Here is a 17,473-nt window from a genome sequence, read left to right as displayed (position 1 = left end):
CACTGTCCCCAGGTGCAGGCACAATGTGGGTGTAGAAAAAACAAGGTAGAAGGTCACTGAATTTATTTATCCCAGTGAAGCCCAGGGATCACAGGGCAGCAGCATAAGAACCACAAAATCTGCAGTTAGGTTGCCGTAGCAGTTTCCCAAAGGACCCATTGAAGAGGCAATACTTTGGACTTCAGTGATTTACAAGGCTCTAATTCCCTGAACCTATTCAGTCAAAGTCACCATAATAAAGTTGATATGAGAAAACACAACTAATCAGGTTACAGCTGTTTTAAAGATGTTTGAACTGTGATTGAAACAGGGTAATCAGGGGACACCTCTGTTAACTTTTCTTTGAAATAATCTTGTTGTAGCCTGAAGGAGAGGATCAATAGCAGGTGAGAGATAAAGGCTTCCCCCTGGCTAGAAGGGAGGCCTGCTCTTGGTCTGCAAGACTGGTTTAGCTCTATTCTCTAAGAAGAAGAGATTGGAATAGATTGAACAAAAGGCTCTGTCTTTACTTGCACTTAACTGAGAGATGTTTAAGAAATTAGCACTAATGGTGCAATACATTAGTTGTGTGGCATGGGGATTTTGGGGGATTTTTTGTTTGTTGGGAATTTTTTCTTAAGCCTTCAGAGAAGATGACACTTTCAGACAGGAACTTCAGTTGTTCTTAATGCTAGCAAAGAATGATTAGCTTAAATTTTTCCTGCTAAATGCAGGGAATTGGTGACTGTAACTATTGACATGGTCAGCTTGTTGCTTAATTTCAGTTTCTTCTTCTTGTTCTGATACCATGGACAGGAGGAAAGATAGCATCTAGAAGCGACAAAAAAAAGAAGGGTTCAGAGTAAATGTGTTTTGCACATGCTCTTAGTCCATGTAAGCCCTCACAGCATTCCTGTAAATGAAAAATGCTAATTGAATACACAACAGCAATCCAAAATTGTGTGGAGAAATACCTTTGGGCATACCTCTGCACACTTACTCCTAAATATGTTTGGACGTCTTGGTGTTGCAGTATTTCTTTCTAATGTGGGTTTTAAACTCTGGATGTTGAGCTGTGGGGTGTTAGAGCTGGTGCTGTGCTTGGGTAGACATTTGGTAAGAAGTGCTTCTTGCTTCCAGTAGAAACAGAAGTGGATATGCCAAGTGGTGAAATAGAGGAACAGATTTTCTTCAGGGATGTCTAGAGGTGTGTGGGAATTTCCTCCTTTCTGCTTACTACAAAAAGATGCAAAATGCTTTCCCTCCCCTAGACTGCATAATGGATAATATGAAAACTGAGTTTCAATGTATAATTTCTGGAATGCTTTGCAATTTATTTTGATACAAAGTCGACGGCGCTAGCTAGAAAGAAACCTAGCTTGCAGGAAGGAATTCCCACAAAGCACGTGGCACTTGTGCTGCTGCTCTCGGGTTCCCTTCCATGTCGGTACAGCAGGCACAGGTGGAGCCTTTCCATCCTCGGAAAAATTTTCCGAGAGAGAGACAATGACTTTTGCAGACAGACGATGGCACTGTTGCACCGTAGCTTCTCAGCCTTCCATCCAAAATGTCTCTATTTATAAAAAGGGCTTGGTATTTACCAGGAAGGGAGCAGATGAACCAGATGCATTGCTGCAAGATTTTCTTGAAATAATTCTTTATAAAAGAACAGATTTGAGTTTCTGAGAAGTTTATATGTTGCTAAAACTCCCAGAAGAATGTGTTAACATGCATCTAAATTGGATGTTAGCAGTGGACACAGTTTAAGTCAATCTAATTTCTTTTAGATATAAAATGCAACCAGCAGGTACTTAAATTCCTTTCTACCTTTCTTTTATTCTGGAAAATGTAAACTTCAGTTTTCAGAAGTCTTAATGCATTGTTGTTTTCTGCAATTCACCCAGAAATCCTTAGGGCAAAAGGCCAGTTCTGAAGGATGCCTCATCCACATGGGCAGACACCTGTGGTAGTTGTGAAAGCAGGAGGTAGTTGCATTCAGCCTGCTTGTCTTGGCTCATACAGTTGTAGGAACATGGCAGATGGACTAAAATAATTTCTTTGGAGGGATGGGCTTTTGCCATGTAAGGCAGTGCAGATCTTGATCAGCACCTTCAGCTGTTAGATGAGTTCAGTCAGAGCTGTCACTTGTGCACTGACATAGGCACATGACAGTGAGGTATCTAACCCTGCTCCAGTCATGCCACACTCCTCAGATGGAGTTCCATCTGGGATGTGTTGGTAACAACCTCAGCTTTGAGGTGATGAAAGTGTAGGTAACAACGGGAAAGTCTGAGTTCAAAATACAGATGGTAGGAAAAGCTGAGCAGGCTGTTGCTGAAATTAACTCAACAACTTGGTCCCTTTTCTTGGAGGAGCACAGCCACCTCTCTGTTCTAGCAGTGCTCTGTGGCTCCCTTAGTTTTACCTAAAAGGTGCCTGTCTCCTGTTCACCTTCATCTTTGTTCCAGCACAGCCTGAGCTGTACTCTGAAGGTAAACCATGCAGTTGGGATGAGGAATAGCTGGAAAGCTGATATGTGTCAGTACACAAGAAGCACTGGCATCTGCGTTTCCTCACCAGGCCCCTGTCACTGACCAACCACTTCAAACTGGCAGTGTGAAATCTCTAGTGGACAAAAAAAAAAAAAAAAAAAAAAAAAAAAAGGCCAAGTCCATGACAATCAGCAGGAACATCATCTGAAGTGAAAATATGAAACCTCTGAAAAGCTAAACTGCACCCAAGTCTTTATCTTTCACTCTGCTTCTACATTTTGTTTTTGATTCTCACCCTGAAAATGCATGACTGATTTAACTGAGTCTGTGTGATGAGACATCATGGAGTATTTTTGGGAGGGGATAGGGAAAAGATACAGATAAATCTGGTCAGATCGTTTCACTGGCACTGCATTTAAAAAAAAAGTTTCAACATGACATTTGGTTTCAAGAGTAAATATAATATGTTTACTATGCTTAGTTTTGGACAATAAAAAACTTATTCAGCTTGTAATCACTTCTCTTCAGCCTTCATGCCAGCTGTGGAAAGAACTGAGAGAGTGAGATGCTTTACTGGAGCTTGATTTCTTACTTGAAGGACAGGCCCTATTGCTGCCTGATGAGGTGTGTAGGTGACTCAACTCTGAGGCCTTCCTACTTTAAGGAAGTCAATTTATTTTCTGGACAAGATAAATCAGATTAGAGATAACCTGCATGCTTTTGTGAGAGTATCAAAGGCAGCCAATGAAGCTAATAATAGCAGCATTATTACAAGACATCTGATTCTCATCCATCATTAGAAAGAGATAATTAGCTAAAATGTCCCTTGGCTTATTCTAAATCCATACCTAGAATACAGGGGTCAGGTGCAGGGAAGGCATATATATGCTAAGAGCAGTTTCACCATCTGCCCTGAGAGAGGAGATGAAATGTTGGTTATTTTGCTGTTCTCTGGTGGTGGCTTGTGTAGTGTGCTCTTTTCAAAACTGTATTCAGCTGGTCTTTCCTGAGATGCTGATGGCCACTGTTGGCCAGGAGCTTGATAGCTGTACTTAGGACTCATTTAGAAAGATAATACATAGATTCAAGGGGAAAGGTGCTAAACTTTTCTTTTTTCCCCCTACGTCTCCTGCATTGTAGTGAGTCAGTAAGTAAGTGGAACAAGCTCAGGGCCAGCAGAGCAGCTAGGGCACTATCTCAGATTTCTCATCTACCTGCTGGCCATACACTTCCACTACAGTCATGTTCATCATGTGCTAGCCTGGTAATAGCATGAATAGAAATTCACTAAAAGGGTTCTTTGTTTTGGTAATATTCTTTCAGGTGCTGTTTTGAACAGAGCCCTCTTTGTTCTGTTTGTTGTTTTGGTTTTGAACTTTGAAGAATGTTCCTCGATAAATATGTTGGAACAAAGTGGGTTTTTTTGCCTTTGAGCATCACCTGATCATGCAATATGTGTCTGTGTGTGTAGTTAGATGATGACTTCTTGGGAATGGCGAATGGAAAAAACAGACCTTTAAAAATAGAAGCACTACTGGAAAATTATTTCACTTGAGGTAAGTGGATGGTCACCAATGATGGTGATTTAACTTGAAAGAGGTAAAGCTAGCCTGGAAAAATCATTAAAATTATATTGTAAACCTAGTAACCATGAAGTAATATAGGAGTAAAGTGAAAGAATTTAGAGGAAAAAATGTTATCTGTATTTTTAATGCCAGGCACTTTTAAAATAGGAATTAACATGATTAGAACTAGAGGTATCATCATTTCCATTTCAGAAAGGGGGAAAGAATGCGCAGATGCTGAAAGACTTCAAGTTTACTCACTACTACATTACTGTCAATGCCAGACAACCTAAAAATATTAGAACACAATATTACCTAGGAGTTAAAGAAGAACTAAACTTTTTCCCATAAAAAAAATATTACTAACTTTAGTTAGTTACTAGCCTAGGATTTCAAACTCACCATGTGCGTTAGGAAGTGTCCTATGGAATGTCAGGCAAAACTCCAAATGTTCTGCATTAGGAACAGGCCAAGGTACACGACCATGGTGTTCCTCTTGCACCTCACATTTTCATTCTCCTGACAGCACTGACATCTCTCTGGAACATCCTGTCTGAGCCCCAGTTGTCTCCAGCGAGGTTCTGCCTGTCATTCATGATGAGGAATCTCCATGTGAAACTAATCTAGGATATGTGGCACTTATGCATTAAGTGCTGCTGAAATTGGGCTGAGTCAAAATGTTGATGACCGACCCTGCACTGAAATGAGGCTGATAATGCATAGTGGTGAAATGCTTAGCTGATGATGCCTTATTTATTTTAAGGCTATTGAACTGTGGGGTTCTGATAAGGTTTTGAAAGGCAGCTATGAAATGTCCTGATTGTATTATCTGCCACCACTAGAGATGAAGCAGAACTCTGGAGGCAAACACTGCTGGATTCCAGGTGTTTAACATCTAAAGTTGGTTCTGAATTGCTGTACCTTAGATATGTGTGTCTCTACTTGGAAACATATCTGATTATATAGAATATTCCATTTCAAAGAATCCTAGTTTGGACTTCAAGGTGTAAACTCTGTCAAAGCTCTGTTTGGATAGAGATTTTGGACATAAACTTCATAAAGTTAAAAAAATTAATTCTGCCTCATTTATTCCTTTACAGAGGGAGTACTCACACCAACAAGATTAGGTCGAGGATTAATGGATAAATACTGAAAATTTTCATTCCAAACATCCTTGGGTTAGTGGTGCCTCTAAATGTTGCATTTAAACTACAAGCCTGAAATATTATTTTTTTCTTCCACTGGAGGTTAAATTACATAGTATTTTTATGCAAGAAAACAAAATAAGGGACAGTTTCTTGGAAGACACTGGGTTTCTAATATCTGGGTCTGGGAATATAAAACCTTTTTATAGTTAGTCTAGGACTCCACAGATTTCCTAGTACAGAATCAATGTTTTTCCCTGGGGAATGCAAGGCTCTGCTGCTGGGCTTCCCTGTGCAAGTCCATTCTAGCTTTCTGCCTGGAAGGTAGTCCAGCACATGGCACACGTGGGTAGAGTCATGCCTTTTTTTCAAAGCATGTGTTTGTCACACATGCCAGAAACCTGAAGATTTTTAAAAAAAATATGTTCATTGAATAACAGAGTTTAAACTGAACTTGCTAAAGAGTTTAAAAAAGGCAAATGAAAATCTGCTGGAACTAAGTGCATAAGAAACTGAGCCATTTTTGGATAGGCTTCATGACTAGCAATGGTTATTTGAGAATATAATATACTGTTACCTTACTATTGGGAAACTCAGTTGCCTTTTTTTTTTAATTAGGTGAGTTTTTTTGCATTTTCTTCTGTAAGTTTTTTTGCACCAGCTGTGTAATATGAAATAAGGGAACTAATTTCGAAATACTGTGATATGCTTTGTGAACTGTCCCACAGTAAAGCCTGGTGTGGCAATAAGCCTACTTATGGGTGTCAAGATCCAAGAGCTGTATAAAAAGTTCTTTCTGTTTTGTAGGATCTGTGTGACCACTCTTATGGAAATTGTGCTTCATAACCTGTTGAACAATTTGGGTTGATACCTAAAGTAACTAACAGCATGATGTACATGATGTAGTTTGGTTGTTAAACGGCATATTGCAAATGAAAGATCTGTTCCAAGGAACTGGTTGAGTGTTCCAATTCCCCCCTCCCATTCGGTGACTTGGGCTGCCCTGCTGTCTGAAGGTATCAGCAGAAACAAATGTCTCCCAATGCAACTGTGATTTAAACTTGTGAAAATAAAGTGTGAATGATGGCCACATTAGGACTGGTTTTCAGGATGGCTTTTTTCTGCAAAACTCTTAGAACTTTCAAATAAATAAGGGCTTTCTTTAAGCCACTTTACCATGATCACTCATCATTTGAAAATAAAATAGGCATTTTTCACTTCTTAGGATTGGAAGTAAGTGCTTCAATTATCTTTTCATATACCTTAGAGTGTTTGATCAGCAATTAATACTGCTTTCCTGAAAAGAAGGACTTGAGTTGTGTATTCAAGGTCATTGAGTTGTAGACACCTATAATGAAGCTGTCTTTGGGAATGATTAAAGATGCCAAACAATAGTAGCTGTCAGCACTGCTTGGGCTATTGGATCCCTGAATCCTTTCTCTTTAGAGCAACTGATCAAAGGAGAATTGACAGCAAAGTCACATTTTTCATTTTTCGGGAGGAGAGGTCTAAGGGATGGCAGGTTCGAAAGTGTAATGTGCAGGGGCTGAGGGAGAAGGATGTGTGGGAAGCAAGTGTGTTAACCAGATGGCTCCACTTTGCTGTTTTTGGGAGCCCTTGAAGAGAGTGAGGGGGAGATCAAGGCAGCCTGAGCTGGGTTTTCAGCCAAAGGGAGCTCTGTGTGTACTCTTCGCCTTGCTGGTTCAACTTGACAAGGCTCGAGGTACACCCTGTAAATAAAATCCCTGGTACTTCACTTTTCATCTTTGGAGCAAGCTACTCCTGAGTTGGACACTGCATGGTGCTAATGTGGATCCTCTTTCTTTCTGGAAATGTACAATCTCCTATTTGCCTTCTCCTTCAGATCAAGTCCAAAAAAATCCAACTTTTACAACTTTTTCATTTCAGGGCTTCTGAAAGTTGATCCATGGGAACCACTCAGTATTGGTTAATTGATATCTGTGTGCACCTTGGTGACCTTTAGAACAATCTAATTAAAGGGATGCAGAATTCCTCTGGAGACCCATCTCTGCAGGCTCACAGTGGATATTATCCTCTAGGGCTCCTTTTGGGGGGGGGGAATCCTGTGACTTCTTAAAGACAAAGCAAATAGGTGTTCTAGGCTACTGCAAAAGAACAAAGTGATATGTAGGGATGAAGAAATGTTGCATAACCTGTAGCAGTGCTTCAACAACCTTACTAGTAGCTACTACTAAAACACTCTATGGTAAATGATATGTGAGCAGCCTTTAACCTAACAAATGAGAGGAGGGGGGAAAAAAGATATTATTAGCAAGCATAAGATGAATCATGACTATATATTCCCCAAAGTGGTGAAAACAATATCTATTTGTGTTCTGCTTGAAGGAGACTTCAGTATGTGGGTACACTGGTTATTTATTTGCTTCAACTTGAGATAACCACTGTTAATTTATATGAGTGTGAACAAATTCTGAGTAGTGCCCTTTAAGTTAATTGCAGGGAATATTTTTACATTTTCATTTTAGAATTATTTGTGCCATTTTAGCTTCTCATCTCAGCTGTTCTTGATATTATTCATTATTCCTCGTCTTGTTACTGAATTACATTTCGTGAACTAAGTGAGATTGCTGTGATTTGTCATGACATATGGTTTACTGAATTGCCATGATCTCCTGCTAAACTTGTCTGCCATTAGTTTAAGACTCTTGGACTTTTATGGCAATACTTCACTGACAGTGAATTGACTAGAAAAACTGTTTATTTCCTTTATATGACACAAATGGGAACTTTTCCATGCCCAGCCCAAAACCCACGGTCCATTTGCATTTAGTCTTCATCTTCTGGCCAAATTCCAGTGCTTACTGTATGCTGTGTCTCTGAAAGAAAGGAGAACATCAGTTTGCTTTTTGGGTGCATCACTGAAAAGAAAGGTATTGAGAGTTTTTTGGGTGCCCTTTCATGAAACAGCTTTTTTTTGCTGTTTTTTCTATTTTTTGTTTGTTTGTTTGTTTTGTTGCAGTTCTTGATGGCCTTTCTTAGCCTGAATGAGTCCAGGCTATAAACAGCACATGTTGCTCTTGGTGTGTGAAAAAACCGCATGCAAAATTTTTGTCAAAATTTTTCAATTTTCTCAAATATTTACATCAACCTTTCTTAAGCTTAACATAGTGACCTCGTTTTTGGCAGCAAGGCAGGGATTTCTACCATTTCTCTGGCCTCTGAGGGAGAAGCAAATCCGGTGTTCTGGGATGGAAGGCATTATAATCCTGTTGGTTCAGAGATCAAACTGCTTTGTCAAAGTGCTGTAGAGAAATAGAAAGACGACAGTTCCTGTCCTGGGCAGCTGTTTCTTCCAGTTATCTGACAGACTCTGATGGAGAAACACAATGAGGAGCTGTGGCAAGGCAGGGGTGAAGGCTGAGGCAACAGCAGAGTGCAGAGGTGAAAGCAATTCAAAGTGGGAACAGAAATTGTAGGTTGATCTCCCTAAGAAACTGCCAAAGTATAAATTGTCCCTGACAGTGCTTAGCTATTTCTTCTTGTGTTTGCTTGCCCTGTGAACAGCTGAGTGTTTATGGGTTCTGTTAGAGGTACAAGTCCTAATTAAACCAGTGATATAAACCCCTCCAACTTTATGCTGATGTGAATACACAGTGACCTACTTCAAAAAAATCAATCACTATTTCATTAATTGCATTCAAACCAGAAGATTATGCTCTAAGGGAATGAAAGATTTGGATATTGGGCCATTTGATGACTTAGGAATAGAAGTCAATGACAGTCAAACATACTAGAACTGATACACTTTAATATTGACCTTTATTATGAATGCTTCATTTTCATGGTTAATATGTAAGAAAAATTGATCCTTTAGGTACTGGCAAATTTATGCAGATATATCTGATTCTAACTCTCTCTGTTCTAAGGAAGACTTTTTTTTTTCCTTTTTGCCTGTGGTTCTGTTTAATTTTTTAGATAAAAAAGTAGTTGCTCTTTTTCCTGAAGTTGTTATAGATCTCTCGGAGCTTCTCTCATGGGACACCTTCTCTCGTGGAGATCAAAGAACAAAATCACTTCTGTCGCATTTGTGGATCATTGCAATATATAATTATGTGCATGTTGTGCTATTTAAATGACTGATCGAAATCAATTACATGAAAGTATAAATTGTTTTTAAGTAGACTAGAATAGTAAGATAGGAGTTACATTATTCAGCATGTATACCAAATCTGCTTCTTGATGTTTAATGGCTCAAATTCTCATAACCAAAGGCATTAGTATTACATGTTGTAGCACTATCAGCACTGCTGAACTGCAGCTCCTGGAGTCAGAAATCCTATACATTATAAAGAAACCAACAGATGGCATTTTATAAGCCTCATGCTTCATTGTCCTATAAATAGAGATTATCAAATGCATAATGAGCATCCAGCAAGAATAATATTCCTTCTCTTTAACTACTTTATTAATCATAAGGAAGCAACTAATACCTTTTTTGCCTCTTGCTGGTAGTTCTGTATGTAATATAACTGATGTTATTATCATAAGACTGTGCTCATCTGTGAGTTAACATTTCAAGTGGGACAGAGAGAACACAAGTAGCACCCACTTTTTTTGGTCTTTTGCTATCCATATTCCTGTAATGTGCATATACTGGCATTATGATTTTATTGTCATTTTCATTAAGGATGGATTTCAAATGTTTAGAAACTGTATTTTTTTACTAGAAGGGAGCGTGGTAACTGGCAATTAGGTATAGAATAAGTCTTAGTTGAAATGAAGTGAAAGAAATTGCTTTTCAAGTAATAATAATGCCAGGTAGACAGAGATTGCTTATGGATGGTGTAACCAGCTGTGCAGGAGAAATGTCAAAAGATGGTTATGGGAGCATTTGGAATGTAGAAAAATCAATCTAGAAGGGTGTTACATAAAAACTGTACCTTTTATAATGATGGTGCCTTAAGACTGTTATCCCATATCCTTTGATTATGAGGTTCTTTCTGTTGTAAAATTGCTCTACCTTCTCTCCTAGAACTCCCTTAATGTTATTTACTGTCTTCTGTAGAAGGAAAGCAATGTGCTGCTTTTAGTCATGTAAGAAGTAATGAACTAAACCATCTTGTTAAAAGAAAATAGATCAGCAAATCAAAAGTGTGCTTTGGAGCAGAGTAGGTATTACACAGGAAAAAACCCTCTTTATTTCGTACATATCCTTCATTGCACATTCAGAGCCCTGTCAGGTAATTTAAGGTCTTGTTGGTGCTATATCCATGAAGAGGTTTTGGTTTGCATCAGCAGTTCCTAGTGATTCTTTGGAAAAGGTTACTCTCTCCCCAGATTACAGGTCAACTGAGACTTCCTCAGCTCTCAAGAAGGGACATGCTCCTTATTATTTTGGTTTGTGACATTCTGGGGTTGATATGTACACATAGAAAGTCATACTTATTTTGAATATTTCTTTATTTATTCTAGAAAATACATGTTTTTGGGAGGAAAATTTCTTGCAAACATAAAACGGATGCTTTTCTTTAAATTGACAGTTTTGCAGTTTTTGTCAGCAGATAATGTCATGAAAGGAACAAAACTGCCTCTTTGTCTTAATGAGGAGTGAAACCAGGAGTAGCCTGATAATAGTTTCATTAATCACTATTCATCTGTTAGTAGAAATGCATAAAGAATGACCACAGAGCTGTGATTCGAACCTGTGGCCATGAGTGGCTTTTTCTGGGTGGAACTTGAGCTTACACTGCAGTTTTTTTTGGTGCAGCCACTCCGCTGCCCTGAGAGCTGAGTTGGCTCCTCCAGGTCCCTCCTTCGAGCCAGAGGCTGTGCTGTGGCCATAGAGGACTCTGGAAATCCATCCAAGGCCATGGCATTGGAAAAGGAGCCTGAAGCCTGGGCTATCCCTGAAATGAGCCCACACACCCAGTTCTTGTGCAACCAGTTTGCTGCCCTTGTCCATGAGTGTGATTTCTAAATTATAAACAAAGGATTGATTTTTATATTCCTGGTGTCTTTTTAGAGCAAGGAAATATACAAAGCTGGATTCTGTTCTAACTTATATAGCCTTATCAAAGTACTAGAGGCAGCCATACTTTTTGCAAAGATATTTTTGATAAACTTTTCACTGGTGGGGAAAATGAAAAAGAGCTGCAGAGGTGAAAATCTGAGCTACTTAGATTGACTACTTTGGCCATTTGGCTTTGTTTCCCCACCTGTGTTTTATTGTCTCTTGAAATTTGAAACAGCATCCTGAGCTGCTGCCTGTGCTGCTTGCCAGGATGGTTTGTGAACTGCAGAGAAGCTAGTGCTGGCTGTGGCCTTGTGCTGAAAGGGAGTTCACTCTCCCTTTAAACCCTCTCTCTCTAGCATTTATCTAAGGCAATTAATTATTTTTCCTGCGAGCTAGAAAGCTTATTCTTCTTGTGAGCTGATTTGGTTATCAGTAGCTGTAATAATTTAGTGATCTGATTCCTTGAACCTATTGCTTTAATTGTAACTGTTCACTCAATTTTTTTCATTGCATTATTCTATCTTTAGTTTAGTAAAACTGTACAGTGAATAAGCTTAGAACAACTGTAGTTATTTAAATGTTTTTTTTCTTGTTCAGCCTTGAAATCAAATCCATAATTGCACAGTTCAGATTTATTCCACTACATTGCAGCAAGATGAGCTCAAGGTTACAGAAACCAACAGATGAGAAATTTGCTTGCGTCTTGTTTTTGTTTCACCACCAGTGTTCAAGAGGCCCTTTTAGACTCTGTCAGTATTCTGAATTTGTTTCTCCTCTATAAGCAATATAAAGTCTGATTGTGTGCTAATGGAAAATCGTTTGAGCTGTTGTGTTGCCACCTTCATCAACAGAAGGGTGTTTTCAACCTGTGCACACAAATTCAAATGATTCACTCCTAACTGCCCAGAGTGAGAACTTCCGCTCCAGCATTTAGAAGTCTAAGTAGAAGAAATCATTCACTCTTCTTTTAAAATGCATCCTCTGAGGCCATATTAGTTAAAGCACAATCAAATATGGAGCCCAAGACTGATGGAATTGAACGGGCTGCTGCCACCGAGGGACAGAGATGCTGCCAACCTGTGCCTGTGTTCCTGGCTAGCGGGTGGCATGCAGGAACCACTCTCTCAAACTCAGTAGGGAACAGGGTGGGACGCAGTTTCTGCCTACTTAATACCGTTAGACAAATCCTGGGATTGTTCTCCATCTAGTGGCAGCTGTCCCTGTTGTTGGCCTACAGAGCCAGGGTCTGGAGCCTGGAAACTTCTGAACTTGTGGTTTTTGTTAGTAATGACCTGGATAAATATGAGTGCATGATTGATGGATTATCTGTGACTCTGAAGGACCTGACAGATTTTATCATTGCTCCTGTGGTTTTGTGATCAGGCAATGACGTGGCTGGGTGGACAAAAAGAAAACCTGATGGTTTTGGCTTCTGGGGTAAGAAATGGTTCTGCTGAAAACAATGCCGAGCCCAGATTATAATACAAAATTCACCTCGGATTATGACACAAAATCCATGCATCCATATCCACTTTCACTTTAAACAGAGAAAAGGAAAATTCTACATTATTAATATATATCAGGCATTACCAAAATTTGTTGAATTTAGTGTCTTGGGCATGCTGGACTGAAAAGAAAAACATAAGTAGGAAAAGGTATCTTTTGAGTCAAGTATTGCACCTAGCGATTACATATGCTTGTCAGGTTAGGAAAAAAAAGTTATGAGGTTTGTATTCCTAAATGGAGGAGAGGACAAATAACTGTGAATGGATAAACTGCACAAAGAACCAGCGTTTTGCAGGGATATGTCTTGTTGTAATTGTTCCTTTCTTTAATAGCTCTTCAGTGTGGAATTAGAGGGAGGTAAAGTTCACTAAGAGATGTCTGTAATATATTTATTAGGACACTTCTTTTACGTGTGTAAGGCAGAGGTGATCAGTAGCTAGTCCAAGCTTTCAAAAAGAATCCAAGTAGGTGCCAAGACTAGCAGGAGTAGAGGAGTGACTGAAGCAAAACTGTTCAGCTGCTCTCCATGGTGTAGCAGTGCTGAGAGCAGCTGCATTCTGCTGGGCGGGGTAAGGACCCCTGGCAGAGAAACAAGGAACCTGTGCAGAAGTGACAATTTCACTGCGGTGATGCCAGGCCACTCTGGTTTTCTTCTCTTGTTGCATGGAAATTTTGACTTTGCCCAGTGCTGGGTGGGTGGGAGTGGGGGGGAGGGGTGGAAGTAATTCGTTTGTGTGCACTGTCCTAAAACAAAAGCAAAAGGTTTTTGGGGTTCATGAGAACTGTTGCATTTGCTGCTGATTCTCCTGAGCCCCTTTCTGTAAGCCTGGTTAATTCAGTGACAAAGAAGGTGGCAGTAGAGTAGTTATTTTAAAGAGGAGGCTTTTATTCATTTATTTTGATTGGTTTGCACTCAATTAAGGGACATCCATGAATGCAGACTGGAAAGAGGCTTTGAGTAAACAATAGGATGGCAAGTGCTGCTATGCCACCTGTTTCTCCTAAAGGCATTTTACTTGGTGAATTATGGGAACTATGTGAAATCACTGAATAATGGATGCATCTTCACTTAGTGTTTCTACTGGATGTCTTTAGATCCTGACTGCAAATCTGCTGTTTGAGAGGGAAACCTGTGTCTTAATAAGCCCAAGTAAGTGGTGAGGTCAAACATCTCTGATCAAAACAGGGAGAAGGGAAAAGTGTAATTTATCTATTATGACAAGTCCATCAAAAGCTTAAATGCCTAACAACAATTTAGAGATAGTATTCCAAACAAGGCTCAGAAACAGAATCTTTCTTTATTGCAACAGATCACTCTGTACCTGTGATTTTTTTTATTTTGGTGCTTGTAAGTCCTGAGTGAAACAAGGAGCTTGTGGTATGAAGGGAAAAGATAGGCTACTCTTGTGTTTTCACCATGTACTGCGTGAGGAAAAGGATGTTTAGCTTCTTGGGCAACAGGTTTTCTGAATCTGCAGGTAGACCAACACAGATGATGGCATTGACGCTTTCCCCTGTATTCCTGCAGGAGAAAGGCAGAAGTGGAAAAGCTTGTGCATTGTTACAAACAACCCACTTTCCAAACTGGGATTAAGCTGGCAAACCAGTGAGATAGCTAGGAGGTTTTTACCAGCTTGAGAAAAAAAAAGCACAATCTGCAAAGAAATCTTGGTTAGGTGTGGAATAGGGCAGGAACTACCCCATGGAAACTGGTCAAGCAATGTTACAGTGTTGATAAATCTGGAGGGCTGCTTGAGAGCAGAAAAGGTCTGTAATGATTGCATACCCTCAAGTAGGTAATTTAAAATGTAGGTGTAAGGATATATTTTAGGTTTGAGGTTTTTTTTTTTTTTCTTGCCCCCTCACCCTGCATAATTTATTTAATGTAAAGTGTTCTTCCAAGAGTGCTTTGCTTGCTTGCTTGTGGACTCTTGCATGACTTAGAGCAGTACATAAAGAATCTTCCTTTATTTCCAGGGAACAGAAATCCCTACCTTACTATGCTCTGAAAGGTCAAATTCAATTTAATAAGTTTATCTCTCTGGAAAACAAGCATCTTTTTTTAGCTAGTGAAGAGAAAAAAGAATATTTTTGAAAACAATAATCTAAAGCATATTATAGTTGTGTAAGTGTGAAGTACTAAAAGCTTCTACTGCTGAAACCATACTGGTGTAAATCCTCAGTACATGTTGAAGTCAGTAACATTATTTGTAATTCTGTTATATAGTCTCTGTAAAAAAAGGAGAACTGCTGGGAAATGCAATTCAAATTTGGTCTTAAAGTGCTTATCTAAGGGCTGTATCCTGCCAGCATTTTAAAAATAAGACTTGTAATCAATGCCATTGCTTAAGAATCAATGTTGCCTGGTCTAGTCATGTGTGATAATACAGCACTGCAGCAAACAAAGCTATTTCCACTGCAGGCTTGCATTCAGCTGGATAGCATGTAGCTGTAGTAAAATATATTGCTTTATAGTGCAGCACAGTTTGGGCTGGAAGCAAGGTAAAGTGTATTTAGTGATATTATGAAGACATTGGAGAATGTGGGAACTTTAGAAACTGTTGGTCAGTGAAGTTTCATTAGGGTGCAGTGACAGGGACTGTGATTCATGCAGTGCTGGATGCTTAAAGTGGTGCCTGTTTTTTATCCTCCCTGCCCTTTTTATAAACCCTTTACTGCAATACCTCCAAGTTTTCAAAAGACTGGAAAAAATGTTTGGGCTTTTTTATACTCTTTCTCAGAACTGTGGAGTCAAGTATATGGAGTAATAGCTTTAAGTTCTCTTTGAATAAGAATCAGTAAAGAGAGGTCATTGTTTGCAGTGTTGTCAGGTGTTGTGTACCTGCAACCAAAGTATTCTGGAGCTCTTCAGCTAATTTGTACTTTTCCTGTAGCTTACACTTCTACACTGTGGCAAAAACATCCCAATGGTGCTATATGGAATGCTGCGAAGTCAGGTGGTCCTGGGCTGCCTATTTCCACTGGCCACACTATAGACTACTGCAAACAGATCGATGATACACTTAGGTTTTCAGCTGAGGCTGTATGAATGGCAAGGGAGAGGTGTTGAAGGGATGAGGCACCACCAAGATGTGGCTTAAGTGACTCAAACCATTGCAAGAGTTGTGGATGCCTGGGTGTGCTCATAGAAACAGTTTCTTTTCAGGGAGCAGCATAAAATGTCAACAGAAAATCAACTTGACATAAACAAACCTCTTGACATGGGAAACCTGGGTTAGAAAGCTGTTCTTGCACACAAACACCTTCTACAGCCAAAAGTAGAAAGGAAGCAGTGTGCTTTTCTCTTTTTCTTCTCTCCCTCTTTCTCACCAGGCCATATGGAAATATTTCAAGGTGTTTTTTACTTTTTTCCTTTTTCTTTCTCACAATAGGTGTATATTCTTCCCCTGTTCCTTTTCTAACACCTAGTCATCAGGACACCCCTTTCTCATGTGGAAGAGCTAGTTCAAGTGCTTACTCTAGCAGAGCAGAAGAGATTACTTGAATGTAACTTAGAGGGAAGTATAACCAGCTTGTAGCTCTGGGTGGGTTTGCCTCTAGAGTTTTCTTATCCATCTCAATATAAGGTATTGTCCCCTATTTCACATAACCCTCCCCACCATGCTTAAAAATTGAAAGGAAAAGAAAACATTAGACATCTTAAGTCCTGTCATTCAGGTCAGCAGTGGGGCTTGGGTGCTGAAAATTTGCATACAGACTCAGTTGAGTGGAATGGGTTAGTCTCAAATACCATAAAAAGCATTTTCTGCATGAAATTATTTAAAATAAGACAATTTACCCCTAATCTCTAATATCTAAAAACTTGAAATTACTTAAAATTACTTGTTTGACCTGACAAAAATAAACCTGTGTTTCCCCTATAGCTCCTAGAGAAGTAGGACAGCTGACCGAGTGCAGGAACTGAGGAAAGGAACTTGATGTTCTTGTTCACCCTTAAATTAAGAATTGAATACAATGTTCATGCAACAGTCCACTCAATTAGTCATGAAATGAATCGGTGACTGTGGTGGGAATGGAGCCCAGGAATCATGGCCCCTCTGCTCCAATGGCTGGACTGCACTGCCTTTAAAAAGTATCCCCTTCTTTGAGTAGGAAATTTAAGATATGCCATGACACTTTGCCCTACTCTTTGGCTTGATTTTTTTTTCTCTTCTCTGAGGGACAAAAATACAACAAGCAAAGGCTTTGGTAGAATAATGTTTTAGGTCAGGCATACAATGAGAAGCTGGTGTTTCTGCAAAAGAAAAATCTTCCTTTCGACCCTTCCTGGAAACGTGAGTATGAATTTCGAACTCCATTACAGGGAATCTTTTCCCCAAGAGCACACAGATCCCTGGGAAGATATATTCTGTGTGTGGCTGCCATTAATGCTAATGGGGTCACTGAGAAGCAATTCTGCATCTCGTTTGTACTAATGGTTGCAGAAACCCACCCCAAACAAGAAAACCTAAGCCACCAACACCAACCAAGTCATCAACTTGCAATGACACAGCATTGCAAGACAAAAGAGAGGCCTTACCTACTGGTAGAAATGGTCCATTGTGAGACAGTCACTAAACATAAGTTTAGAATGGACTGCTGAGAAAGATCAGGGATTTTTTAAGGTAAAATTACTTTTCCCTTAGAGTACTTTCCATTGTGAGGCTTTCAGAGGACTCTGCACGCACAAACTGCATCAGTATTTAGTGACAGCAAAGGATTGAATTAGTGCAGTTGAAAAGGTCCCTATTCTTTGCCTGAGATGCAGAAAGGGCAGTGTTCAAGTTTCTG

Source organism: Serinus canaria, chromosome 6, assembly GCF_022539315.1.
Source record: "Serinus canaria isolate serCan28SL12 chromosome 6, serCan2020, whole genome shotgun sequence".
NCBI classification, from domain to species: Eukaryota; Metazoa; Chordata; class Aves; order Passeriformes; family Fringillidae; genus Serinus; species Serinus canaria.
This window is presented reverse-complemented; position numbering follows the sequence as displayed.